The 27,800-nt window shown below is 40.1% G+C and overlaps 1 protein-coding gene and 1 non-coding gene across 11 annotated transcripts in view; both read left to right on the top strand.

Annotated features, from left to right (window-relative positions):
• The window catches only part of Nfib (nuclear factor I/B), a 216,579-nt gene that overhangs the window by 8,519 nt on the left and 180,260 nt on the right, over positions 1 to 27,800 (top strand). The gene's annotated exons all lie outside the window — the stretch shown is intronic.
• The window catches only part of 2310067E19Rik, a 48,175-nt gene continuing 20,375 nt past the window's right edge, over positions 1 to 27,800 (top strand). The window contains exon 1 of the transcript XR_881379.3: positions 1 to 27,800. This exon is cut by the window's right edge and continues 20,375 nt beyond it. This is a non-coding gene — a transcript (RIKEN cDNA 2310067E19 gene).

Genomic DNA, 27,800 nt, shown 5'->3' with positions numbered 1-27,800 from the left:
AGCAGATTGTTCTTTCTTCTAGCATGGTAAACACTGCGCATACACCTCCAGATACGGGATCTCTGGCTTGGACCGGAGTGTCCTGGAGGCCTCCAGATGGCATCTGCCCTCCCCCATTCCCGGGAACCGTGGTGCTCCCAGTAGTGCTCCAGGTCCACGGTCATGTGGGAGCCATGGAGATGGGCATGGAGCTTCCGTAGCTGGAAGCGTCCACATTTGAAGGAAGGACAGAAGGATAGACAGACAGACAGATGCAGAGTAGTCTAAGAAATGCAGCTGATTGAACTCCAAATTTTGTGCTAGGCTCCTTCCCACGGCCATCTGAAAATGCAACATGACTGATGGCAGCCAAAGCGCTGTTTAATAATCTTTGTACCAGTCTATTACCTAACGAGGTGGATGAACCTTGTTCAGTAGTCTAGGGGCGGGTGCACCAAAAATCAAATTAGCATTTACTATTACAAAATATCTAAGCTGGCCATTATCAAAATACATATCTGACAGAGGCCTAGATTTATGTTGTTTCTGTATTTCTATCAACACATCCTTGGGATTGTGCAGTGCTTGCTGTAGATTTAAAGCAACACAGCTCTCGTTTAAATAACTTTTAATACTTTCCCAGAGTGACCAGGGAACACTCTCTATTATTAGTTGACTTGGATGCAAATTCATAAAGCTTCCCAAAGAAGAAGTCACAGCTTTCTTGACAGAGCATCACAGAGCAAACCAGAAAGTAGACTGGTTACACTGGTTTAAAATAAATCTCCAAAGAATGTAGAAACCGCATGCCGGCCCATGTTTACAGTCCTCGATAAAGAGTGCTGCAAATGTGGCCCGGACTGTGCAGCATAGGCAGTGGGGGTGCCAGGGAGGTTTCCGTTGTTAATGAGCCGTGTTTCTTTGTTGTTGCTGGTTTTTGTAGGAAGGTGAGACTTTTGACTTTGTTTTCTTCAAACCAGCATGTCAGGATACAGTCCACATAGGAAAGCCCCATACTGAACGTGGGCTCGATTTTGGGCTGCCACAGATGGTGGGTCATTTCTGAACTTGGCCTGGTGGGAGGGAAGATGGCCTGCAGACAGCCAGGTGGCAGACAGTTATCCGATGCTCATTATATAAATGTGGGGTTTAATAAATAGAGGTACGTTATTGTCATCCAGAAGAGTAAGATAAGAAAACTAAGCTGATGACTCAGACTTTGGCGTAGAACTTACTGTGTGTCCCTTTGCCTTGATTTTCCCTTGAATGAGTTCTGGAGATCTGCTTGAGTGTCATTTCCAGTTTCGTACTTTGATTCTAAATAACAGTGTTGGACATCATCGTTTGGAAGTGTGTCTCTTAACAAACAAAAACACCACATTTGTTATTCCCCTGTGTTTAGAACTAAAATTCAAGTAATGATGAGCCGGGGGAAATATACATTTTCACCCTTGATGTCCTAAAATAAAAACTTATTAACACATGACAACTTGATTGACAGCTGTCTCAGAGGCGACATTGTAAGGTGGGCTACATGCATGTGTTAGATTGACTATGTGTTGTAAGTGTGGTGAAAGTCTCTGGTTAGAAGGGAAAGTTTTGCAAAGTGGATCATATAACTCTAGTCGGGAGGGAAGAACTGTGCAATGATTCCCCCTTTAACTCTTGATGGTTAGCCACGAAGTGGACATACGTGCCGATTTATCCCAGGGCAGTCAGCCAAATCTCTTTGTTTTGTTGAACTGACAATAGAGACTGTCCTTTGGATTTAGGAAAATAGACTGAAAAAAGGAAAAAAAAAGACATATATATAAAACCATATATATATATTTTTTTTCATGACACCAGTGGTTATGACAATCATGATGTTTTGAGCCAAATCTTAGTGACTGTGTTTTCAGATAAAATATTGATTCAATATGAACAACGTTTTGGTATTTTTTCTGTACATTCAGTCACCTGTCCCCTCTGTCCCCTCTGCCACCTGCCCTCACATCATCCCCTCTTAACATCTGGTCACTTCTTACAAGAGTCACAGCCCAGTGCTTTTCCGTTTTCTCTTTTTCAAGATTTATATCTTGTTATTTGTGAACTGTGAGTTGACTGTCATTTCTCACCGTAGCTGATTAAAGAAAGATAAGTCTGCAAACACCCCGGGTGCTTCATCTCACATCATAACTTTTTGTTTCTCCTCTAAGTACATGAAATCAGCCTTACTGTTCTTTAGAAATTAGGTAAAGAAAAGAAGAAAACATGAAAGAAGAATTAACACAGAAAAAAAATATTTATAACAGAATGAGCAACAAAATGACGTCCCCTTATCCGTCCTCTCCCCTTAGAAGGGACTGGGAGAAAAACAGGAGGAAGAACAGAGAGAATGCCAAAGATGGTTGCCACTGGCACCAGGATTGGCATCAGACCCTCTTTGTTTAGCTCAGGATGCCTGTGATTTGTTAGTTGGCATCCGCATTGCAGTGTGGAGTGATGTTACAATATATTGACAATTTCCAGATCTAGAAATGTCAATAGTCCTCTTGGCTATTTGCAGATCACATGCTTCGTCTCTAATGGAAGACGAGATAGAGACGGATGGATAATAAACTTTCATTGTTGACCAACTTCCCATTGCTTCTCTTTCTCCCTCCTTCTCTCTTGGTTCAACCCACACGTACCCTTTCTCCTTCCCTGCAACATCATCTTTTCTGAAATGTGGAAAGAGTTACTGAAGCTTTGACACAAACTATAATGCTACATCTGCATCTGATATAGTTTTGGGGAGATTTTATATATTTTGAAATCATTTTTGATACGTAGTTTATTAGGTTTTAACATCACAGGGCAATATTTTGTTCAAAGCTCAAATTCTTTGTTACTCAGTGTCTCCCCTCCATATAGCCTGGTTGACCGCAATTCAGTCCATTTTAATCTTTTTTTTTTTCACATTAGTGAATGGTTATATGAAATTTAGTTATTTATGAAATTATCTGCCTTCGTTTTACCTAAAATTTGGTAACTGATTTGGGAGTAGCTGTATTTAAGTCCATAAAAAAAAAATCATCTGATGCTATTGATTCAGAGGGCTGCGCTTCGGCTGTTCCGTTGCTACAAGAACCGCCATTTTGTTTGTGAAGTGCCAGGCGAGGGGGAAAAAAAAAGGCAGACACTGTGTTTGATGCCAATAATGGTTGCCAGTGGCACCGAGGTTGGCATCAGACCCTCTTTGTCTAGCTGCTGAATGCCTTTGATTCGTTGGTTGGCATCCGCATTGCAGTGGGCACACTGGAAAGTTTTTGACAATCCCTGAATGAAAGCTTCGTGCTCGTCTGCTGCAGCAAAGCTTGGCTAATAGAAAACCCTTCCCCTTTTCTTCCCCCAAAGGCTAAAAAAAAAAAAAAAAAAAAAAAAAAAAAGATTTGGACAGATTAAGGAAAAATCTTTCTAAAATGGGCTCCATATTCCCAAAGATGTTAAAGATGTCCAATGATTCTTGGCCAGGTGGTACCTATTCCCCATATTGTCTTTGTTATTGCATTCATCCAAACAAAGCAAAGAAAACAAAATGAAAACCAGCAAGCCTTGTGCAGTATACCTTCCCAGGACGTCCCGTCCTGTAAACTACAGGGGAGGCTATGTCAGGTGTGTGAGGACATGCTCAGTGTAGTGATGTATGAGTGCACCCATTATAACTGGCTGTTTCATTTACATCCCCATTTATTTCTTATTTAATTTCTAGTTCTCTCAGTTTCTCAGCCTCCTCATTTTTTAGTAGTCTGTTGAGAGGCCCTCACTTCCCTCTCTAGTTAGCAATGTGTACAGTGAACACGTGAAAAGCAGAAAACCTTAATGAGGGAAGTACATGCTAAAATCTGATATAAATCAGTCACTTCTGGCCCCTTCAATTCAATTCTGCAACAAGATCTTGTGAAAATCCTTCGTACACGATTCCACATACTTGGGGAGTGTGAAGTTCGGAGGGTGGGGGGCAGACAACAACCATAAGGCTAGAGTAATCTCAGTTCAAGTTTCCTAGATAGTTAACATTAATATTGCTTCCTGGTTAACCACCATTATCTCATTAATTAATAAGAAGAATTAGCAGTTCTACCCAAAGGGCTACACAGAAGGAAGTGTGGCCTATGGGAGGCCTTGAGTCGCCAGACTGTGTCCTGTCTGGAGCCAGAAGATGCAGGGATGCTGGTGTGTGTGTGTGTGTGTGTGTGTGTGTGTGTGTGTGTGTGTGTGTAAAGGGCTGTGGGGAGAAAATAAGGACTGGGCTTTTTCTGAGCCAGGGAGGGTTTTTAAAGAAAAGAGAGGTCACCACACAAAGTTTAAAGACCTCTAAAGATAGTGTCTGCTGTTATGAATTTAACAGATGGGAGTTTAAAGCAAGTCAGCTTAAGTGATCTTTGGACCCCACTTTCTACTCTTATTAGATATGTTTTTGGAGCATGGCAGAGTTCCGCAGTGTTGCTTGCTTCTATCCTGGACAGGGAGCACCCTTTAACCTTGTTGAACCTTTAGCATTAATTGTGATGCATCGCATCGGCACAGTGCAGCACCTTTTTCTTTTTCTTTTTTTGCTTGATTGTTAAACGATATCATAATTGAGGCGTATTTTGAAGTTGTGAACCATGTGACTTGTTCAGAAGGGAAGTTGTAATCATTATTGTCTTTGAAACAGAGCCCTTCCTGCTTGTCACATGGCATTAGTGAGGACGCACATGCAGAGAGTGATTTTCCCCCTTCAGCTACCGCAGCTTAGAATCCTTCTGGGTAACAATTATTTCTTTATGAAAAGCTTAAATAGATAATTGTTTGCAAGTTGACAGCGCATTTTAACATTTTAATAATTTTCACTTCATTTGCAGGTATTTCCCATTGTGGGGGAAAATAAGCTTTCATAACGTGTTTAAATGAGGCTGCTCTGCGTAGTGATTTGGTGGGCTTGCATTGTGACATCAGAGAGCATGAATTTTGTGTGTAGGATAACTACTTTGGATGAGTGTTTGATTTAGGGAAATGCTGTTTTAAGTTTTCCCACCCTGGTACCCTGTCCTTGACTGAACTCCTGAACTCTGGTATGCATTTGTTTTCATTCTTCTTCATACACAATTCAGAAGATAAAGAAGGATTCTTGGTGGTATGCCTGGCCCCTAGGCTTAATGAGACCTTTGTTAGAACATATATTGTAAGATGAGATACTTAGCAATTTTCCCACTGATAAGGACAAAGCAGAGTCAATGGAACCAGAAGTTCACCCTCTGTGCCATGCTGTCCCTGCCCCAAGATAGCTTTGCCAGACAACTCAAGAGTTAAACTCTGAGGCCCTGGCTGCCAGCTGGAAAGGTTGGCATCTGTGTCCTGATATGGCGAGGCAAGCTTCTGCATTGCTGTTAACATGGTCTCACTTTTCAAAGGCAGAAGGAAGAGAGAACACAGGAGAGACAGAGATGGGGATAGGAGCATCATTTGCTACAATTCGTGTTTTCAAATATTCAGACAATGCAAGGCACTATTTTCTGAAGGCAACAAAGGTTGGTAAGGTTGGAGGCAGAGAACAGAATGAATTTTGAAGTGAAAAAATATGTATATACATTTTGCATGTTTGGAGTCACACACTTTGTACTCTGTGTCTCCCTTGAGTGAGAATCAAAATTATGTCCATTGCATAGGAATGGTAGTAATCTGGGTGGGTGGGGGCACTGAATTCCGTAGTGACAGAGAGGGTGGTTGGGTATTACAGGGGCCAGCACCCTGTTCAACACAGTGACATATGTGAGCCTGCAGACCTCCAGTGTGCATAAGTGCATCCAAATGGAGAAGTATAGATTTATGGAGGATTCAATAGGATTTTAAAGTACACATAGATGTTTCTACCCTAAATTTGGAATTTGAGTACAAATTACCAAAAGGAAATGAAAGATTTAATATCCATTGACTTTCCTTAGTTTTAATCTGATACTCCAGTTTGAATACAGTCTAAGATACTCAACTTAGTAGGGTCTTTATTCTCATGAGCCTTGATTCTGCTAAGTTAACATGAAAAAGTTCTACTGTTTGTTTTGTGACATTCTTCTTGCTGTCTCCGCTGAACAGTTAGAATACAGCACCTGAAGATGAAGGTGTTTATTTCTGAGTCTGAATCTACAGTCTACAGTCCTAGTAGCTGAGATACTTTAGTTTTCATTTTTGTTATCACAATGGCCTACAGGACATCTAAACTTATCTTCAAAGGAGTAATTACTGCCATGTTTGGAGGAGACTGGTGAGGAATGGAAACAGCACACAAGGCTCGCACTAAAACTGATTGGTACTAAAGAGCTGCAAATGATGCCACAGAACAAGGCCAGTCTCCTTTAGGAAAGTACCTTCTAGTAAAGTTTCTTTTAGTTTAGGGAAGAATAGCATTTTATAGTGCAGCGGTAATGGGAATCGAACTCATGACCCTCTGGGAGTTTGTCAGCCCACATGCTGTGGCAGAGTAGCCAGTGTAACTCTCAAAGTAAGTGTTTCAGCTTTTCTCTTCCAAGGAAGAATCCAAGGCCCCATGGTTATGGGATTGAAAACGCACGTTGGTCCAGAAATGTGTCTCACACCCAGCACCGTGAGAAGAGGTGCTTCTTTTTCTGCTGGGCTCACTTTTCTGTGGCAGTGTGGTACCTTGTCTCATTGAAAAGTAACTTCTTGGGTTCTTGAATTCTAATTATGTGCTGTGGTTAATTTAACAGAATTTGGCGGTTAGGATTTGGCTTAGAGAACATCAAATCATCCAACTGTAGGGGAACTTGTGAGAACTGAGTGTATACAGCAGGGAGTGAGGTTGTGGGATTATCTTGTATTACCTGGAAGTTACAGGACGTGAGACTAATAATACCTGAATGGTTGGGCTTGTTGGCTGTTAAGTTATTCAGAAAATTGGGATAAATGGCTACCAATTAACCATTGAGGTGGAGAGACCTTGAGGCTGAGTTGAGGGCTACACATTAAAAAAAAATTCTTATAATTTAAGCAAAGCAGTCTTCGATTGCCATTCATGTGCATCAGTACATTGTTTATAATAAAACACTTAGACACACAGTCTCTCTGGTTGTGATGATAGTTTAAGCAGGACACTGTTGATGAATCACAGACAAATTAAAGAACTTTGAATAAAGACTATATAATTGGGAATATGGAGTGATGGATGAAGTAATTTTATGAGCTGAAAAGTTGCCTGGAGGTTGTGTATTTTCAGAATCCCATTTTAAGGCACTTCAGAGCATGCATTAAGTTACTGATACAGCACAATCAGAAAACAGAATTTGTTCAAACAAGTACAAAGTGAAAAAGGAGCTGCCTTTGAAGAACGTCGTAAATGCTAAGTTCATGCAGTTTTAAAGTTATAGTCACCTTCAAGTATTTCTCAAAGGAGGGAATTGAAGAAGTTCTAAGCACTGTTTTTTTAAATACACAGACATATTTACTATTATATAAATTCAAATATGTCTTTCATAAAACTAAAAAAAGTATTTAACAGGTACTAATTACTATTCAGCAATACAAACTCTGATTTGGAAGGAAAGTAGTTTTTTTTTTTTTTTTAAAGCTTGATTTTGTATATTTATATTGGAAAAATGCAGACAAACATGGAATAGTTTTAACAGTAGCCGCTTGAGAGTAGGGAAAATAAACCTGACCAGGCATAGAGATGTTAACAAAGTTACTTGAAATAGAGGGTATTTGGTAATTCATATAAGTTGCAGACTCTACTAGTGTTTGTAGGAATGCGGGTATGAAGGCTGTACCCATCTATTAGTGAATTCTAAAGTGTGAAAAATGTTCTTGCTTAGGACAACTTGTATTTTATTCTTCTGACATCTGCAGTTTCTGGATGGATTAGCCTAAATTTGCTATGCTATGTTAAAAGCCTTGTTTTATGAGGTTGGTCTCAGCTTCTGGCCTTGGTGTCAGGAACTCTGCTACGGGATGCAACTTGCCTTGTTAGGTTTAATTGACCAAAGCTGATGTGTTAAAACAATTCATTTGGGCTGTAACTTATGCCCTGGCTAACTTGCTACCTGAATCCCTTGACCTTGACTTGTCTGGGTCATGAAATGGCTGCAAGCTGTTTGACCTTTCTATTGTGCAGTAATGTCACTGTTTCCTCTTATTCTTTTATGGTAATAGCTGACAAACAGGCCCCAGCCCATACTTTACACACCAGTGGATTCAAGGCGTCCCTCTGCAGTAGCTACATCTTCTGTTTGACATGGTCTGGCTGCAGAAGTGACTTTCCTTTGTTTGCAGACAGTGATGGGGACAAATTTGCTGCTTTGCCGGCTATGGTGGAGGTGGGGGATTGTGTTCTGGAATCTGGAGGGATTTGAATCAATTCTTTGTGGGTTTCCAACTTGTGTGTTTTGTGTTGACTTGTCACAGTGCCCTTCCCCCATTCCTCTGAGCCTTACTTCTTAGTCCCTTCCATTTATGGCTTCCTTAATAATTATTTTTCAACACTTTTAGCTGTTACAGTAAGAGCATTTTATTGTCATTATATAGGTTAAAGCGACATATTTAGTTATGCGCATGGCTATCAGGTCACTAACCTTAGAACAACTAACCTAGACTTGGCACTATCATTATTGTTTGGCACTGGAAAGATTAGAAGTGAGCACTTTAAAGTGGGTGGACTATCTTCCACAACATGTTAGAGTTTTAAGGGAAACCTTTTCTTACTGAGGTAAATGGTTAAGTTTCATGACATAGTAGTGACCCGTAGAAGTGAATGTGAAGATTTTATTTCTGAGGGGGCTTTTGGCAGTATATAAGTTTAATGTTTACCTTAATGAGCATAAAATTGTTTTTCTCATAAAAACCCCATGTTCAAAATGGCAAATTTTACCTTGGTTCCCATTCAAGGCAGTGAAATAATTTTATTTTAAAAATATTGGAAATGTCTTCTAAAACGTTAAAAAACACAGATATTTTTATCCTACTAATCTTTTCGTTGCCAAATATGACGTTATAGTTCGTGATTTTTTCCTATATTTTCCAGATTAAGTGTTTAAAATGCAAACCGTTACATTTTATTTTTAAATTATTACAGGAAAGAAGGAAGTTTAAGTTAAGATGTGCAGTTTTCTCCTGTGCTGCACACTGTTTGCACCAACAGATACGATCCAGTGTGGTAGTGAGGCCCTGGGAAAACACTAGCATTGAGGGTTCTTGTTAAAAAAAAAATTGTTTTCTACAAATAGTGGTGAGAAACTTTCTTTAAAAAGAAAATCTTTTAGTGGTTGTATTAAACTGTCTTCTTGTAGGGATGTTCAGACATCAAGGAATTTGAATGGTTTTAAACTTTAACCCTGTTGATAATGCATCTTAGTATTCAGAGGGCAAGGACCTGATCACAATCCCAGACTCCCTCTTATAGAAGCCTGTCAGAGGGGGACTGAGCCCACAGGCCTTTCTGTTCATTCACGGGTATCCCACAGGTAATGCACACCTGGAGTGGATATTGAGTTCGTGGGTCACATGCCAGCGGAGTTGAGGTGTGAAGGATTTTAAAAAAACATCCTTGATGTTTTTTCAGACATATTCCTCAGATCTTTAGAGATTGCTAAAGTGACCTCAGCTGTTGAGTTGAAGAGGTTCAGTTTCTGATCCATGGATAATTAGTGGGTGCTGGGGTATGCACATGTGTGTTTGGGTTTCAAGAAGAGAAACCAGGGGAAAAGAAAGAAATTCCTGCTTGGCAGGAATTGAGTGGATGGATGACTTATGGATCGAGGAGGGAGTTATCTTCCAATTACTCAAAATTGTAGGTTAGTGATTAATCTATAGATGAAAATCTGTCATTCTTTGAATTTTGGATTTCTTTTGCAGTTCAGAAGATCTACTTTCCTTGTGCTTTCTTAGGATTTATAAAGAAGTGTCTTCATTAGGACTCCTATAGTGAAGTAGCAGACAGACTGGCTGACAGACCACAAACTACTTCATTCTCACAGTTCTGGAGATGGTTAGTCCAGGGTCAGTGTCCAGGGAAAGCTACTTTCTGGGTCGCTGATCCTCTCCTCCAGTGTCTTGTCAGAAAACCCACTGGGATATCTCTTCAACCCACTAATTTCATTGGTGAGGGGTCCATCCTCCTGAATTAATTTGGTACCAAATGTGTTTCTTAATACCATCATCTTCAGGGTTAGGGTTTAAACAGGAGTTTTGGGGACACATAAACTGTACTGGTTTGTTTTCTGTTGCTGTGATGAGATCCCATGACCAAGCCACCTGGGGAAGAAAGGGTTTATCTCACCTTCTGTTTCCAGGTAACATTTCACCGCTGAAGGTAGTCAATCAAGGCAGGAACTAAAGCAGGAACAAATGGAGGGATGCTACTAACTGGCTTGCTTCTTTTCTGACTTCTGCTCAGTTAGCTTTCTTATCTAGCCCAGTCCCACCTGCATAGGGATGGTGCTGCACAGAGTGGACTGGGCTCTCTAATATCAGTTAACAGTCAAGAAAATGCTTCACAGACATGTGCAGACCAATGTGATAGAGATTGTCTCCAATTGAGGCTTCCTCTTCTCAGGTGACTCTGTCAAGGTGACACCAACTACTAAGCAGTATATAAGCATTTAGTCTCTTAAACATAGGACATGCCTATGATTAACACAGTTCTGCTCTTGCCTTTATGAGCTTTGTTACTTTGGTCAAGTCTTTTGATTTTTCTCTTTGATAAACTAGGATTTCTAATGACTATTTTAGGATTTGTGTAATCATGTAAGTAGAGCACTCATTTAATAGCCATTATTATTTTTTTAAATATTTTTTATTACATATTTTCCTCAATTATATTTCCAATGCTATCCCAAAAGTCCCCCATACCCTCCCCCCCACTTCCCTACCCACCCATTCCCATTTTTTTGGCCCTGGCGTTCCCCTGTACTGGGGCATATACAGTTTGCGTGTCCAATGGGCCTCTCTTTCCAGTGATGGCCGACTATTATATAAAGGAATATAGTGTATAGACTACCTGAGCATGGAGGGAAGGAATATGTGAATATTTAAACAAGTACTCATCACTGTGTTAGTAGCTATCTCCAGCAAAAATAAAACATCCTAAAGAGAGAGGATGGGGGAAGCAATGTTCCAGCAATACGCCCGTGTATGGGTCCTTGCTAGTAAGAACTTTGAAGGTAGGCATATACAGTTAGCTGATCCTATAAGGTTTTGAAATACACTTAAATTACTGTATCATTTCAGGAGTCCTCAGATTTTCTTGAGTTTCCTTAATGCATCTAGGAATATTTTAGGGAAAGGAGTAAAATCATTTTCTTTGTGGCTTCCTGAATCAAAAGCTTGACCCGTGTTTGATAAAGAGTGTCCTAGTCAAACCTTGAAGTGAACTTGTTACCCTGCTGTGGAACGTGGATCTCTCCTGTGTATCAAGATGAAGTCACCCACACTTGGAAGAGCTTCGTTTACATTGTAGATTGGGTTGGACAGAAGTGTGGATATGACAAGGCTGAACGGCTAGTTAAAATGAGCGAGCTGCTGGTCTTGAGACTCTCAGTCAGAAAGGTCCCGTGACCCTTAGTTGGGTCAGAGCCTCAGACAGTTTAATTGCTTACGTGGATTGTTTTGATTCTATTGCCGGCTGACTCTTCAAGTCAGCCTTCCTACTCCTCCTTTTTGTGGCTTTCCGAAAATTAATTAAATGACCTCTAGAGGGAAGAACTTAGTATTTATTGCTTAGAGCAATTTCACTTTTACTAAGAGCAACTGGAAGTCAAAGGAGAAATGGTTAAAACATTGGCTTCTCCCCACCATGAGGGATCAGCGTTTGACTTAGGTGACTCTGGTTCGTTGGCTCCCCATGGGCGTGGAGCTAAATTGGTATGCCAGATTCCTGGGCAACGGGATGATCCTGCTCTCTGTGGCCAGTGGACTGTTCCTCTCACTCACTTTGCAGAGCAGTTTGGAAACTGTGGAGATTAAGAGGGAAGTATCTTAAATTATATGTTAGGCTGATGGTATGTGCAGAAGAAACATATTCCTACATGAAGGGCTTGACCATGGTGTTTATCATAGACCTAATGGCTCTAGTCAGGGCTCAGAAGGAGAAGTTGTTCCACACTTGTCTAGTAGTTAAAGGGTAACTAGGGTGTGCACATCAGAACATTGATCGGCTTGCTTGGATTCTGGTCCAGAAGTGCTAATGATCTGTGCTGTGCCTTTTCTTTTTGAGAAGAGACTGGCATTCAGTTGCTGTTCACAGGATACAGAGAGATCTATAAAAGTGAGTTCCTAGAACACAGTGTATCCTCAAGTTTTCAACACTCAAATCGGATTGCTGCTGATAACATTTGTAACATTTGTTACTGTGTCTTCCCAATGCTCTTGAAGAGCTTTGTGTACACTTCTAATAGAAGTTAATGAGATGCTACAATGAGAACATCCACATGGATCCTAAACACTGGCTGTGTTCTGTAGCTTCTCAGAGTTGCTGCAGTGTCTCTTTTATTCCTACCACGTCAAGCATCATGTTGCAGGGTATGACCTGTAGTTATCATGTGCAATTTTGGTTCCATTTATAGTCTCCAAATAAGGGAAAAGCAGCTTATAGTAATATGAGGATCACTGGTCTTACAATAATTAAATAGACTTGTTATACGGCATTAATCCCGTTTGGAACAGTTGGAATGACTTCTCAGTACTAACAAACACAGCATTAGGGCTCACAGTTAATCTGCTTTTTGTATCCAACATTCGTATAATATAAAACATGTGTATGGAGAAACATATTTTAGATTTAAGATGAGTTCATGGGAGGACAAAATGAAATTGTATTAGATTCTAGCAATATGAACACAGTTCCAAATACTGATAAAATCTGGAATTCATTTAGAATGAGAGTAGGTAGAAAAATATTTTTAGCAACTTGCAAGTTTTCTTTGCTGAATACCGTGTTTGTATTCTTAGAATTGGATTTTTTTTTGCTGAGATCCATGTGTGGTAGATGTATGAGACATACATGTAATGTGAACAGAAACCTTTATGCAGCTATTGATGCCTTGTAAGTTGTGGTTATGGTATCTGTCATTGGTACAACCTCTGGTCTGTCCTTGAGAGCTGAAGCAGACTCAGTTTTAAAGTCTGGTCCGATCTGCTTCTGTAGGTCATGGGAATGGTGCTAGTGAAAGATTTATCTTTCATTCACTGTTCAAAGAACATCATTACGGTTTTGTTGAAAGGGCTCCTGGGTTAGGATTATGTTTATGTCTCCTGTGGTACAAGCCCCATGAGGCAGGGTTTTCTCATCAGTGTAGACTTCCTTACTGTCCTTGAATGTTCCACACTTGGGATGTGAGTTCATCTTTGGTGCTCTAGTTCCAGGAAACGAATCTCAGGAAGGATGAAGTATTGGTCCATCATAGGACAGATTGCATCGCCTGTGCAGAGGAGTGTGGAAAATCCTGTGATTACTGAGTGGGGTACAGCCATTTTATGTCACGTGCCTGGGACCAGCTACCACATTGTCAGGGAAAAACACGATGTAGCAACAGTATTAGATCATGCAAATGAGACTACTGAATAGTAATAGTTATGGGCAATATTTTGGAAAACACTGATTAGTGACAGTTTTATTACAGCAAATGTATGTATCAAGTCCCCAGATTTCATTGTAACGCACTGAAAACAGATGTCAAAGTGTCCCAAACAGAATTTCATGGTTAATCTACATATTGCATGGAAAGTGCAAACAAACCATTTAGAATTCTGTTATTTAATCCTTTTAGAAGGAACGAAAATAGACAATTTAGGTTTTCTTCCTTCTTTCTTTTAATTTCAGTTTTTGTTTTCTAGGGACTGAGGATAAATTATTTTTCTGTTTGTTTTTTTTTTAAAGATGCATATGGGAGGAGATATGTTTGCCTATGGATGTGATTTTACGTAGTGTACTTTAAACTGTAACTTTCTGAGCATAAGGTCTTTGTACTATAGAAAGGAAAAATTAGGTGCTAAATTATTTAGTGACCTGGCAGTGGAATTACTTTCTTGTATTTCTTTGTTTACTGGCAGATTTCATTCTGGGCCACACAACGATGCAGCTGAAATGAAAGAGAAAGCAGTTAGTGACTACTTCTGTCATGTCTCTGGGGGACTTTGTCTCTCAGGGACTCAGTTTCTAGAGGACTTCTCTAAGACCTCTTAACTCTGGCATCTTAGGAATTTGGCCTCTGGTTAGTTTGGCCAAGGGGCAGGGCAGTCTCCACCATGATAACCAGCTCTGAAAGAGTTGATACCCTTGCTAAATTGGAGTTTTAATATGTTTTATTTATTATTGAGTATTATGTAACATTTCTATGTGGTTAATTCAAAGTCCAATAAGCAGATGGTTTAGGTCGGTCTATACTTAAAAATAAAAAAAAGGTTACTCTTGGAGTAGCCTTTATTTGGTAGGATTTTAGTGCAGAGGGGCGGGGTGTGTGTGTGTGGGGAGGTCTCAAGAGATTACAGTTCGGAATATTGTGCTTAAGAGACCCAAGCCTCTTTGGTTGTTTATGTTAGTCTGACTGCTACAGAGGCAGAATAAGCATAGCTAATAAGAAGTATGAGTTTATGAAAACACCAGCCACACTTTTTAAAAGAAGCACAGACAAAAGTCACAACACATCGACTGTTCTCATTTTCACTTTCGTGAAATAAATTGACTCAAGGGTCTTCTGTTTTCTCTCTGCTGTCTCTTCTTAGGAAGTGCTGTAAGGAAGTCAGGCCGCAGCCATGTTTTTCAGGGGAAGCTGCCTTTCCATTCTCAGTGGTTGGCAAACACTCCCTTAAAGTTACAGACAGCTAGCTAATATCACGGAGATGCTAACAGTCGGGAAACAGAAAAGAATCTACTAAAAATGCATCGTTAAGGTTAAGCTTCCAGCAAGATATGACTTGATGTATTTGGATAAGTGTTTGAAATTGGTTTAAGAAAAAAAAGTAAGTTGAGAGTTTCATATTTTAAGAAAAACAGGAGCTGTCTTGAGGAGTTGGTGTGCAGGTTGCTTCTGAATCCCGGCGACTTTCAGATTAGTTTGATAATTACTCTCTCCATTCCCTCTGGGCCATGTACATCTTTTATCTCAGTTATATATTTTTTTTAAAGTTTAAGACAAACATAATATAACTGCTCTTATCTAAGAAATGCTTCTAAGGCTTCTGTCTCAGTTCAGTTTTTAGAAAACGAAACACTAGGTTCAATGTCAAAGGACCCTTCAATGGATATTTTAAGGTAAGAGTCTTTTTTAGTATGGGAAAGATGGCTCTTGAGTTCACGTTTCACATGTTATCTTGTCCCCTGGAGTATGGCGAACACTGGACTGAAGAGGAGGCAGGCATGGTTAAAAAAAATTAAATACATGTTAAATACACATTCTTCCAAAAAGTTCATTTCTAGCTTGATGGTCATGAAACAAGTTTTAAGGTATGTTTCTCAGGCACAGTTGTAGATAGATAAATGCATGAATAAAGTTGGATAAGAGTGTAAGGCAAAGCCATGGCCATGATGTGGGAGTGTCCCAGGAAGCAACGGCATTTATTTAACGAGCAAATGCATGTAAATGTAGACTGTGTATAGAATAACAGGAGAATTACATGTGGTTATTGAAGTGGTGAAAGGGAGAACCTTCAAATTGGGTAAATTGTATACCGGGATTTGCTGTCTTTATTTTCTTCTATCTATTGATTGGTCAGTGTTTCAAACTGTCATTCTACGTATACATACTATAAGTTTTCAGAATGAGCAAAATGAAACCAAATGGTGTGCCCATGCCAGTCACTGAGCGTATTCTTGATCATGCCATGGGTCTGAATGATGGTTTTATTGTTCACCATGTGGTTGGGTCCATTAGTTTTATTTGCTAAGCTTTGGTTTTCTGAGCTCTGGAGTGGTATTGCTGGTCTACTCAGCAGTTCTGAGATCAAATCAGAAAATGCCTGTAAAGTGCTTAGCACCACGCCTCTCACACTGCAGGTGCTTGATAAGGCATAAGGCATTTACCTTCAGCTGGGTATAGTGCAAACCCAGCTCTCAGGAGGCTGAGACAGGTGGCTGTCTGTGAGTTCCAGCAAGCCAGGGCTACAGAGTGAAACTATCTTAAAAAACAAACAAGCCAACAAACAGACAAAGAGACAACTCATCCCAAATCTAAAATCATTACCAGTATACTCTGATACTAACCAGCTCACACAATGTGGACATATAGTAGCTCTTCAATATTTATTCTATAGGAGAGTGCTCCCGACCTTTCTCTGAGGAGCCTAGAAGATGAAGTGTCCCCTTCGCGGGGGGTAGAATATTAATTTGAGGACAGTTAATAAAGTGAGAAGAAAAAACTCTGAAGTTCGCAGTTTTTCAAATATTGTAATTATGGCGAGAATTCTGGCAGATAGTATGGTTGCTGTGTGATTTCTGAAGACTTCATCCCTCCTGTGCATGGCAGAGAACTACAAAAGGTTACCATCCTCATGCCAGCATCTGTAGGTAACTTACAAGCATAGCCTTCCCTAGGAGCATAAAGACATGCTGGATACCAGTAACATTTCTTATTAGAATCCAATATACATAGCTATTACTCATTATTCCTAAATCCCTTTAATTTAGGTTATAAGAAAATTGCTGACATAAAAGGATTTGGAAACAACACTGAACATACCCATTGTTACCTAACAGCAAGTACTTGGGACAATGGTATTTATTTACATCAGAAACAAGACTTTATGTGTTCATACACTTTACTAATGATATGCACATATATAGTGCTTACATATCTATTTACAATATGTATTCCCTTTTTATCCTATTAGTTTTAATCCTAGTTCCCCAAATCAGCTGAGAAGAAATATTTCAATATTGTATATAAGTTTATTCTCTGGAGAAGAATTTGACTGTTTTGTCTTTTTAAATGTTAAAATTATTTGATTGATTATATAATTTTAAGTGCCTGAAATATTGTGGTACTAGAATCTTTGCCTCAATATTCACTTCATAGAAATCTTGCCTTGTTACTCATTTAATGGTTGGTAGCTTTTCTAAAGTATGTATTATGTGTGTGTATACATTCTCCTATTAAATATGATTTTTTTCACATACAGAGCTAATGAGGTAAGCATTTATGAAACTATTAGGGTATATCTATCTATCTATCTGAATCATCTGGTGTAAATATACAAAGTGGTTGAGAGCACACTCACAGGAGAGTAATACTGTACCTGTTACAGTTTTAGTATTTTAAGGAGGATTATGACTTTGCTCGAGTAATTTGCAAGTAGAAGAGAAAAGATCATGGTCGCTTGTACTGTCGATGAGCAGCAGAAAGCTCCTGGCGGTGGAGCAGGCATAGCTACCTAACTGTCTCAGCCTCTCCTAAATATAGCTAGCGGTGCTGAGCTTGCTGGGAGGAGACCCTGAGGGACTGTAATGGAAAGGTCATAGAGAAGGTGAGTCTTAGGCAGTGTTTTCTCAGGGGCTTTGTGACAAAACAAAACAAAAGGGAAGATTACCAGGAGTCTACATGTGTGCCTTGCCCTCCCTCGCCAACGCCGTGCTCTGCACTGAGTACGTATGTGTTGGACAAACTGGATCTTTTGGTAAAAAATTGTTAAAAGAATTTAATATGATGTTTTAACACAGAAGCTACAATGCACAGGAATAAATGTCCTTGATTAATTAATTTCACTTTTTTGTTGCTATATAGTACCATTAAATTCTAATTTGGAAAGGATTCTTAGACACCTTGCCTCTTAGAATTTAGTGAGCGTTTTTTAATGTTTTTTTTTTTGTTAATTTTTTTAATTCATCGTAATATTTTAATTGCTTATAATCCTGAGTGAAAAATGTCAGTCTTATGTATCAATAATTTATTTAAACATATTTTACGATTGACCACATAATTCTGTAAGCAATATAGGGAGATTATTCTACAAACATGTTTCTAAAATTCACTCTTAAAGTTAGTTGAATTCAGTTTTTGGTCGTCATTATATTTAAAAAGTCAAGTTTGGATCTCCAGATGAGTAGAGAAAATAAGAGTTTTGGTCTGGTGAGCTGTGTCTTGTTGTCAGACTAAAATGTAGTATGATATAAATCCATACTTTGGTTGCTAAAGGCAGTAGTTTATTAGAGCTCCATGACCTAAACAAAATGAAGCACCTTTCTTTATTGAATTTTTCTAATAGAATTTATTTCCTGCAAATGATTCTACTCCAGAATATAGTGTTTCTTCCTAGGTAATTACAAAATAAAATAAAATAAAATAAAAAATACAGGGAACCATGGCAGGCCTTGGACTACAGCCTGCTTTCAGTTCATAGTCACAAGAGGTAAGACCTGAAGATACAGCAGAGGCAGGCTTGGCAGTCCACACCTTTAATCTCAGCACACAGGACACAGAGACAGGCATATCTCTGTGAGTTCAAGGCTAGCCTGGTCATTGTAGTGAGTTCCAGGAAAATAATTGCAACATAGTGAGATTCTGTCTCAACCCCCCACTCCCCAAAATAAAACATAAGGCTTTATCGCCCTGTTGGCCTGTGTTTCTTATAGGGTGTTGCTCATGTTTTTAAAATAATGCTTATTGTGAGTGTTTGCATGTGTTATGTGACCATGTATATGCTCAGTGCCTTAAAAAGCCACAAGAGGGCGCTGGATCCGGAAGAGCTGGTGTTACAGCACATTGTAAGGCTCTGTGTGAGTGATGGGAGTCAAACCCAGGGCCTCTGCAGGAGCAGCAAGTGCCTTCCAGTCCCCAGATGACTCAGTTTTGTATTTCTTGTTCTTTGTAAGAATGACTCGTGTGTGTGTGTGTGTACATAAACACATATACAGAGACATACATTTATGTATGTCATAGGTTTTGTTGAGTGTGTATCTGGATGTTGATTCATACATGTAACAGGATTATGAGCATTGACTTGTGAAAGTCAGTCTATCTCAGCTAAAAATGAAGCTACTTTGCAGCATCAGCAGTTACTCACCGAGCAGCCCAGACTGTGTATCAGGCACTGTGTCAGGTCTACATTGTGTCATTACAATGTAGAAAAGACAGATATTTCCCTAAGTTTACAGTAGTGGAAGAAACTTTAAAAATTACCCACATTTTTCTTAACCGAAAAGCATTGCCCTTAAGTTTGTAGGAAATGCTTTTGTCCACAGAGTAATGGTATTAATTATACAAATACAGTCTCCAGGGAACTACACGACGGTTTGTGACAATTCTGGAGGAAATGAGAGTGGATTGTTAGGATGAGCAAGTGTGAGTGTCTTGCCCTGATGACTAGACCTGTCTTTGTAAGGCACAGTAACAAAGCACCTGCTTCTCACATGTGGCAGTAGGAATCTCTTCTCACCTGGAGTGGGCAGAGCTAGTCAGGATACTTTCTGTGCTGTGCCCATCGTGGGAGCATGGTGGGCAATGCAGAAGTGAGACCAAGAAGTGCTGGTCAGCCGGGAGGTGGAGCATAGACTATGCTCCTAATGGCAACTGCCTTAAATGGATAAGCAGTAAGAATGCGTGTGAGGTTAGGGGACAGCCAGTCGGCTCTCCAGCTGTATAGCATCAGCCCAGTGGTGGGCCACAGAGGAAGGAGTGACCAGGAATCCATGGAGCTAGAACTTGCCAGAAGCAGTCATGGGACCAAGCATCAAAAGCTGAGAATCCTCAATATTGGGCAGCAGATAACCCCATTCTTACAGTTTCTTAGCAATGCGATATGAGTTCTAGCAAGTGTTTTAAAGTCCCAGGGTCTTCATGTCTTATGCAAAGTAGAAGTAATACTAAGCCCAGAAGTTGTTGCTGGGGTGCTGAGGGCTTTAATGACCTTCTGGCCCCAGTACCTAACTCCTCCTACCTAACTGACATACAGTAGCATCCCTAAGGTGGGTCGGAGTCTCTGGGCTGAGGTGGCTTTCATTGTGCCCAGGTGTCTGGCAGACATTTAGTGTACATGTAACATGAGTCACCTGTGTCACTCACTAATTTCATTTTAAAATGAGACAGGACACTGCTATGGACATCAGGCTGCCTTTGAACTTATAGTGATGCTCCTGTGTCAGCCTCCCAACTACTGGGATTACAGGCAGGAGCCACCAACCCAAGCTTCATTTAATGATCAAAAACTACATAAGGTAGCTACTTTCTTTTCTTTTCATAATGACAACTCTGCAGTTGATCTAGTTAAAAAGAGGCTGGATTTGAACCTATATAGTTTGTTTCCAGAGTCCATTTTACCCATCCTCTTAGGCAGTGAGGATTCCTCTGATCACATAGGGTACAGGGGACAAATACAAATGTTTGTGTATTAAGCAACACACTCTGTGTGAAAGGCCACAAACTCATTTAGCGTATTCCCCTATCTCAGAGAAGATGGACATGCTCATTTGTTTTTAGTGTTTGACCTGTAAATGATTCGAGTTGTATTTTTGAATTATTTTCTCAGTAAGACTATGTAGTATGAGCTCTTTCTCTACAAAACTTTCCTGAAGGAAAAAGATACATTTTCTACAAAACTTCCTTGTTGGATTTTTTTTTCTAAGCAGAATCAATACCTCATTATAGTTATTGTATGTTCTGGGTACTTGGTTTATAGAAGATTTAGACAAGACTTGATGAAGTTTGTGTATACATACCATAAGATTTTACTTCTAAATATTCTCTTGTTTTTGGTCTAAGGAATTATTTTCTTCCTCAGTGTGGAGACAGATCTTAGAGAGAAAGCTAATGTGATAGTAGACTCCAGAAAAGACCCTACCTCAAGAAGCTGGGGCTATCTTCTGAGTTTTATTATTATAGAAGTAAGAGCAGTAATCACAAAACAGCTATAATATGTTGAAAGCGTCCCATGTGCCTTGAATTAATTAATGTAACCTTTACAGTTCCTCAGAGGCCCAAGTATCACTGTCATAACGGGGAGAAGTTGAGGTTAACTGCTTAGTACATGTCTGATCACATAGCTAGTGACAGAGCCAAGGTTTGAATCCATATCTGCCCCATCCCAACTCATTTCAATACCACTGCACAGTTTCATTTAGAAGATGTAGTTCACGAGGGCTGACATTCAATGATAGAGCAAATGCTTAGCGTGTTTAAGGCCCTGGGTTTGAGACCCACCAACAAACAGATGGTGAGGATGATGATGGTAGGTTGGTAGGTACTTCAACCTTCCCCAACAAAGCATTGTTTGTTTGTTTGTTTGTTTGACACCAAGGGATATAAGTTTCACCTTATAATTGTATGTCTGTGAAGCAGTTAAATGATTGTCACCAAACCCCAGGGTGACTGTGCCTTCAGGGAGAAAGAATTGTATGATTTTTTTCCTTCACTGTTCTCAGTTAAACATTTCTTCCAGCTTCTTGCCTGTTTTATGTATATGTCTGTCTCCAGAAACTACAGCTCTTTTCCTTGGTCAGAAGCAAAAACAAAGCCCTCTCTTGGTGTTTAAATGCATTAGTTTTAAGTATTTGCAAACATGAGTATAGGTTTTTCTGTCTCCCTATTCAGTTTCCTTTCAGAGAGGTTTGTGAGACCAGTGAGGGCTCAGGCTGGACACTGTTAGTGCTGCACTTGGCCTGAATGAGGCGTCCATTGTCCCAAAGGACAGTGCAGCCCTTAGCTGGGGACACACAGTCAGGATGCTCTAATCCCGGGCTAGTTACACAGAAGCTGTTCTGTCCAGACTGGAATGTAGCTGTTAAAATAGGGGGACTTTGATCCTGAACATGAAGTAGGTACAAACTCTAATGCACTGTTGTGTTGGGTCACAGCTGGAATTTTCAGTTTTTTTTTTCCCTGATTTTTTTTTTAAAGTTCCTTAAATCTATTTCTAGTGATAGATATTATTATTAAATATATGAGCATTATGTAAAAAAAAAACAAACCCAAAAACAAAGAAACAAAAAATAATTTAAAGGGAGCTAATGACTGAAATGACATGGAAGCCTAGCTATGTCATTTAGACAATGGGAGGTGAACTCTAAGTGGGACTTGGTGTTTATATAGTTATTAACCCTTTAGCCAGGTAGGAGTTCTTTTGCCAGACTAGCTGTGAGATGTCTGTAACTGTATAAACAGCTACAACCTCCTATGCACTGGAAGCACCCAGTATCCTAGGGGGCCCTGTGAGAGCACTTCTCTTGTAACCTTCTGAACATCTTTAGGTGGAAGCCATTGCGGTTATCATTAGCATCTCGGTAGACAGCACTTTCCTCACACACAGATTTTGTCTTCATCAGGTTTCTCGGGAGTGAAAAGGGCTGGGAACCCAGGCATTCAGGAGGTGTGTGCCAACAGCTCACCTGGCTGTCCGAGGTTTGGGACAAGGCCATGTGCTTTCAGGGAGTTGTTTCTTCATCTGTAAAAGGGTCAAATATGTCTGCCATCCTTGTAAGAATGAAAGTCAGGTGGCTGGGGATGTATCACAGTAGAAGTGCTTGCTTAGCTTGCAGGAGACCCTGGGCTCCACCCTCAGTTTAGGCATTAGCAAGATCTATAATAAGTCAGGTCTATAATCCCACACTTGGGAGGTAGAGACTCAGGAGGTCAAGTTCAACCTCTGCTCTGTAACAAATTCCAGGCCAGCCTGGGATACATGAGACTGGCCTTTAAAAACAAACGCCCAGACACCTCTGTGTATGCTTTTAAGAACACCACACACACACACACACACACACACACACACACACACACACACACACAGGCTTGTCTTAGTGGCAATACACAGCCTTAAGGTCATGCTCACATATTTCTGTGAAAAATCACGTTAAAAAGGAAAATGAGAAAATTGGTTTCAGTACAAAAACTTGTTACCGTATGGTGTTAAGTTGTGCATTTTAACTGTAACATTAAAAAGTTACATTGTTTGTAGGTTTTGTGTGTGTTGCCACACATGCATTTTATGAAAACCGCATATATACTGTTGCTGATGACAGAAATCCTGTAGTACTTTAGAGAGAAGACTTCCTAATTGTCTTTGCTCCCACTGTTATGGAAAAAGGGGCTGTCATACTCCCGTGTATGTTTACTGTGAAGGTATATAATCACGCAACTATGGAAACATTTTATCAATGTATATGGTTTAAATATCTATAATTTAATAGTACAACTTAAAAAGGCACAACTTAACACCATACAGCAGCAAGTTTTTGTACTGAAACCAATTTTCTCATTTTCCGTTTTCCTCTGTGTAAATCTACAAAATCAAATATTTAAGAGTAAAGAGTTACCACAAAGTTTTTCTTCAGAGATTTACATTTGTTTTCTAAAAAAAAGCATATTGATTTTCTTTTTAAAAAAGAGAACAGATATTTGCCCCATCTGGTGCGTATTTTACATTTCTTTAGGTGTTCCCAAGTGCCTGGTGTAGTAGTTCTTCCGTTCTGTAACCTTATTTTCCTAAAGAAGACAGGTGTGCACACACACGTGTGCCTCTGCACCAGGAAAATGAAGCTCAGGGATTACAACAAAGTAGTCAGGGTCAGAAGTGACCCGACATGCCCTCCAGCACGCTGTTTATAATTGCTGTGGTTAGTTCTCCGTCTCACTGTTTTTACCTATAATGTCAAAACACAATTATATGGAGTTGGTATGTTCACTAATAGCAGTTTATCTCTGCATGGTTTATAGACAGAGTCAGAAGCCAACGACTATAATTACATCCATGTTTCTAACTTAGCAATGAGCTAGAAAAGTGTGGTTGAAGTACACAGTGGCTGTAGCCCCGCCAGTAGGAATTACAGGGTAAACTCAGTGCTCCGCATTCTTTTGGTTTTACAATAATTGTTACTTAAATTTTGTTTTCTGGATTTTACCACTGTCTGTTGTGTTTATATGACCACATAAAGGGTGGTTGAGTTCTGTGTCTCTGTACTCTATTCTTCTTGCCTTCCTCCATGACTGACTGGCTATCCTCTGGCTTCTTCTGACTCAGCAGACAGTCCATTACAGTTAATAGTCCTCAGAAGCAGCCTGATAGTCATGCTCTATGGAACCCAGAAGACTTCTAGTATTTGCATTATATGTTTAATTGGATAATTATGGGAACCATGTTGAACTGTTAACAACTGTCAAGCCTTTGATTAATCTTTTCAGTGTTCATTGGCATGGTTCAAGTTAGCAACCACAATACAGTGTGTGGTGTGTGTGTGTGTGTGTGTGTGTGTGTGTGATGCTATTGCTGCTGTTTTCATGATTATTCAAGAGAGTTAAAAATAACATTTTTTAAAAAGAAAAGTATAAATTCCCATTTTGAATCATATAACTTATTGTGGTATAAAAAGCGACACAGTTAGTGGGTTGTCATGCTTTGTTTACATATAAAACATTACTACAGCTTAATGGTTCTAGGGAAAGTGTAAGAAAGCTTTATTTCTAATGATCCCATGGATATAAAATGTGAACAGAGCCTCATCCCTCTCTGAAGATGTTCAGTGTCAGGTGGGTTTCAACCTTCCTGGACTTTGTACACATCTTCTGCTCTCAGTTGAGAAGCTCTTTGCTACAAGAGACGTGTGCCCTGGGTTCCCTAAAGCCTACCCGGGCTGCTGCCTGGTCCCCTCCTTTCCTAACATTGTCTGGTGAAGGGTTAGACGTCTTTGTGTGCTGATGCAAGAAGACACCAGCCAGTGATCTGCTTCATTCTTTTAAGTCATGTCATAAATTCAGTACTTAAGACAGAATCCAGCCTTATGGGAAACTGTTGTTGCATCTAGCTTTAAAAGAAACGATGTGTGAGTTGGGAGTAGAGGAGCCTGAGCTTAATGTGACTAGTTACATATTGCTGATAGTGTTTCCTTAAAGAGTTTAGGGAGGCAGTGAATCTAGATGCAGGAAACCTAAGAGAGAGAGAGAGAGAGAGAGACAGAGAGAGAGAGAGACAGAGACAGAGAGAGAGAGAGAGAGAGAGAGAGAGAGAGAGCACATAACTGTATAGGTATTGGTCTTACACCATTTCTGTGAAAGACAGTTTCCTTGTTACCAATATTTTATTTGTAAGGCCACCAAAGTACAAACGATGATGCCCAAGACCCCACACTAGCATGTGGGCAGAGCCAGGCTTTGGATACACACTTTGTGAGGCTGTTTTGTCTGGGCAGCTCCTGAGCTGGCTTGGTGAGACCAGTCCAGGCTGGGCTAACTGCATCAGTAGACTTTGTGCTAGATAGGCTCTTCCTGGCCTAGATTCATTCCTCTCCCTGGAAAATAGCTTCTACCTGTCAGTCCCAGGGTTTGTCATCCTAAAGTGCCATCTTGCATTATGTTTGTAGGCCTGGAGGCTTGGAATAAGAGTTTTAGCTGCTCCCAAAGAAAACTACTTGTGTTGAAAGCATACCTTGATGATTTAATCAAATATACAAAGGAAGAGGGGGGAAAGGGGTTGTTTTAGATGAAAAACCAAACCAAACCAAACATAACAACAACAACAACAACAGTAACAACAGCAAAGCCAAGTCCAGAAGCCATCTCAGTACCATTCTCTCCTCTTGAGTTGGCCATTATGAGACTGTTGGCTCCAGTTGGGAGCTTTGGGAATACTGGACCTCCCTGTGAGGTTCAGGATGGCCTCTTCAGCATACTAGGGCATAGTAGGGCAGCAAACTGAAAGTGTAAGAATCAAATTCAAACCAGTAGTAGTGCATGCTGTGGACACAAATGCCTACCCGGAGAAGTTTAGTACATGCACTATGGGAAGCTAATTTCTCTTTCTTTTCATTCTTTCCTTCTTTCCTTCCTTCTTTCTCCTCCTCCTCCCCCTCTTCCTTTATTATTATTATTTTTTATTTTTTTGCTAAAGGAACTCTTTTTTTTGAAGTCCTACTGTCCAAGCTACCTTCTATGCAAAGCAGACTGATTGGTATTGCCTTGATTTGAGGCAAGATTCCATAAACTCTTGGTCTTAGGCAGCTAAGCAATGTGTTTATGTGAACGGCCATGGGAGGGTAATGCAGTTTTAAGAACGTATACTTAACTGAAAGTGGGATTTCCAGGTTTCAGGATGACATGCTTAAAAAGTGACAGTGATAAGTAGACATGATGTTAGGATTGGAGAGGGGAAGTTTGTGAGATCTGGCTTCCAGTGCTTCCTGCTATCTGCTTCCATCTCATCCTATGTACAATGAAAGCAGTACAGATTTTCCTAAAGAAACATCTCTGTGATATGTATAAATGGGCTCTGTGGGCTGTAATATTTCATGTTTTCTCCTCCTTTCCTTCCTCCTTCCTTCCCTCCCTCCTCTCCCCCTTTCACCCTCCTAATCATCTCTATCTCCTTTTCTGTATGTGTGCATATATGTATCTAGTTATATTTTTCTTCACCCTCATACACCAAGCTGAAAAAATTGCTGAGGATAAGAAGTATGCTTTATTCTTAACACTTGTTTAAAACATAGTTCTACTAATATATTGATTTATTTTGGATGGTTTTGCTTGTCTTAAATGTTCTGGTGAAGGCCTTCTAGACTGAGTTAACACATTTCCATCAGTGTGCTTGCAGTTTATAAGCAGAGCAGGTTGCTGCTGCTAGCACAGTGAGCTGCAGGGGAGACGGTAGATCCACATCCTAACTGGAGCTTTGGCTTTCACCTGCAGCTCTTCACCTCCAGAGAGTCACAGTGGAAACCAAGGTCTAAATGCCTCCGCTTAGCAGCTGGTGAAACTGTGTGTTAGTAATGTTTCGTCTGAGTGTCTGATTTAGGCCCCAACTTGCCTTTCCCCTTGCTTTGCTCACTAACCCCCAAACCACAGGTTCCAGATTGTACCCACCCAGGGCCTCAGCTCTTTCTCCTGGGCCCCTGAGATGGCCTGAGCACACACCCTGACCTACCTCTTATACAGTGTTGAGTGTTGATTCATACTTACATTTCAGGCCACTGGACTGCCTAGTTTTGGGGATTTAAAATTAGACTCCGATTGCATGGGTGCATCTTGTTAACAGCACTGCAACACAAGAGTCTGTGTGAACTCATTTTTATTTGTAGCTCCACAGCATCAGAGTCCTTTTTACGCCCTGGCTCCCCTGAACCTTTGTGTTGTACTAAGAATATTTTTACCAACTGCATTAGGAAATGTCAAACAGTACAAATCAGTTGAACTTCTCTTAGCTTTCTCTGGGTGACCAAGAGAAGGACTGGCTATTGTGATCAATGTATTGATTCTGATCGTGGCAGAATGATCGATTTGCTCCTCTTTAGCATTGCTTTTCAGTTTAGTAGCAGAATTCCTGGTCAGGAGGAACTGCCCCACTGATGGAGTGAAGCAAGAGCAGAGTGTGGGGACAGAGATTCCTTTGTGGTCACTTTGTCACACAAAAGTGCGCTTTTGTGCATGATAATTTAAAAACAGAACTCTCAAGTGACATTTTTTACCTCTCAAGGTAATTTTTACCATTGTTTTGAGTCAGAAAAGGGAGGGCACACTGGATGCGCCAGCTCAGGGGAGGTCAGAGAAGGAGGGTTATGGCTTGAGAACAGCAGCACACAAAAGTTCCTGCTCTAGTTGAAGTGCACTTGACATAGACTGAACTCCTTGTCTAAAGCTTGTGCTTTACAGCTATCTGCAGAGGGCATCTGAAATTCCTTTGGTTTCTAATCTATGGCAAGTGAACAAGAATGGATGACAAAGGGATATAAAGATAGAGCTCAAACAAGGTGTTGTTAATTCTTTCTTTCACCTATGATAACTAATGGAAAGCTTAAATTACTAAATTCAGAGGAGTCCGTTGTTGCTACTTGCCAAATTGTACATGCTTGTGCGTCTGTCTAATTCATATTGGGAAGCCACAAACAGAAGCGCATAATTTGGCAA

Source organism: Mus musculus, chromosome 4, assembly GCF_000001635.26.
Source record: "Mus musculus strain C57BL/6J chromosome 4, GRCm38.p6 C57BL/6J".
Classification (NCBI taxonomy): Eukaryota; Metazoa; Chordata; class Mammalia; order Rodentia; family Muridae; genus Mus; species Mus musculus.
This window is presented reverse-complemented; position numbering and strand designations above follow the sequence as displayed.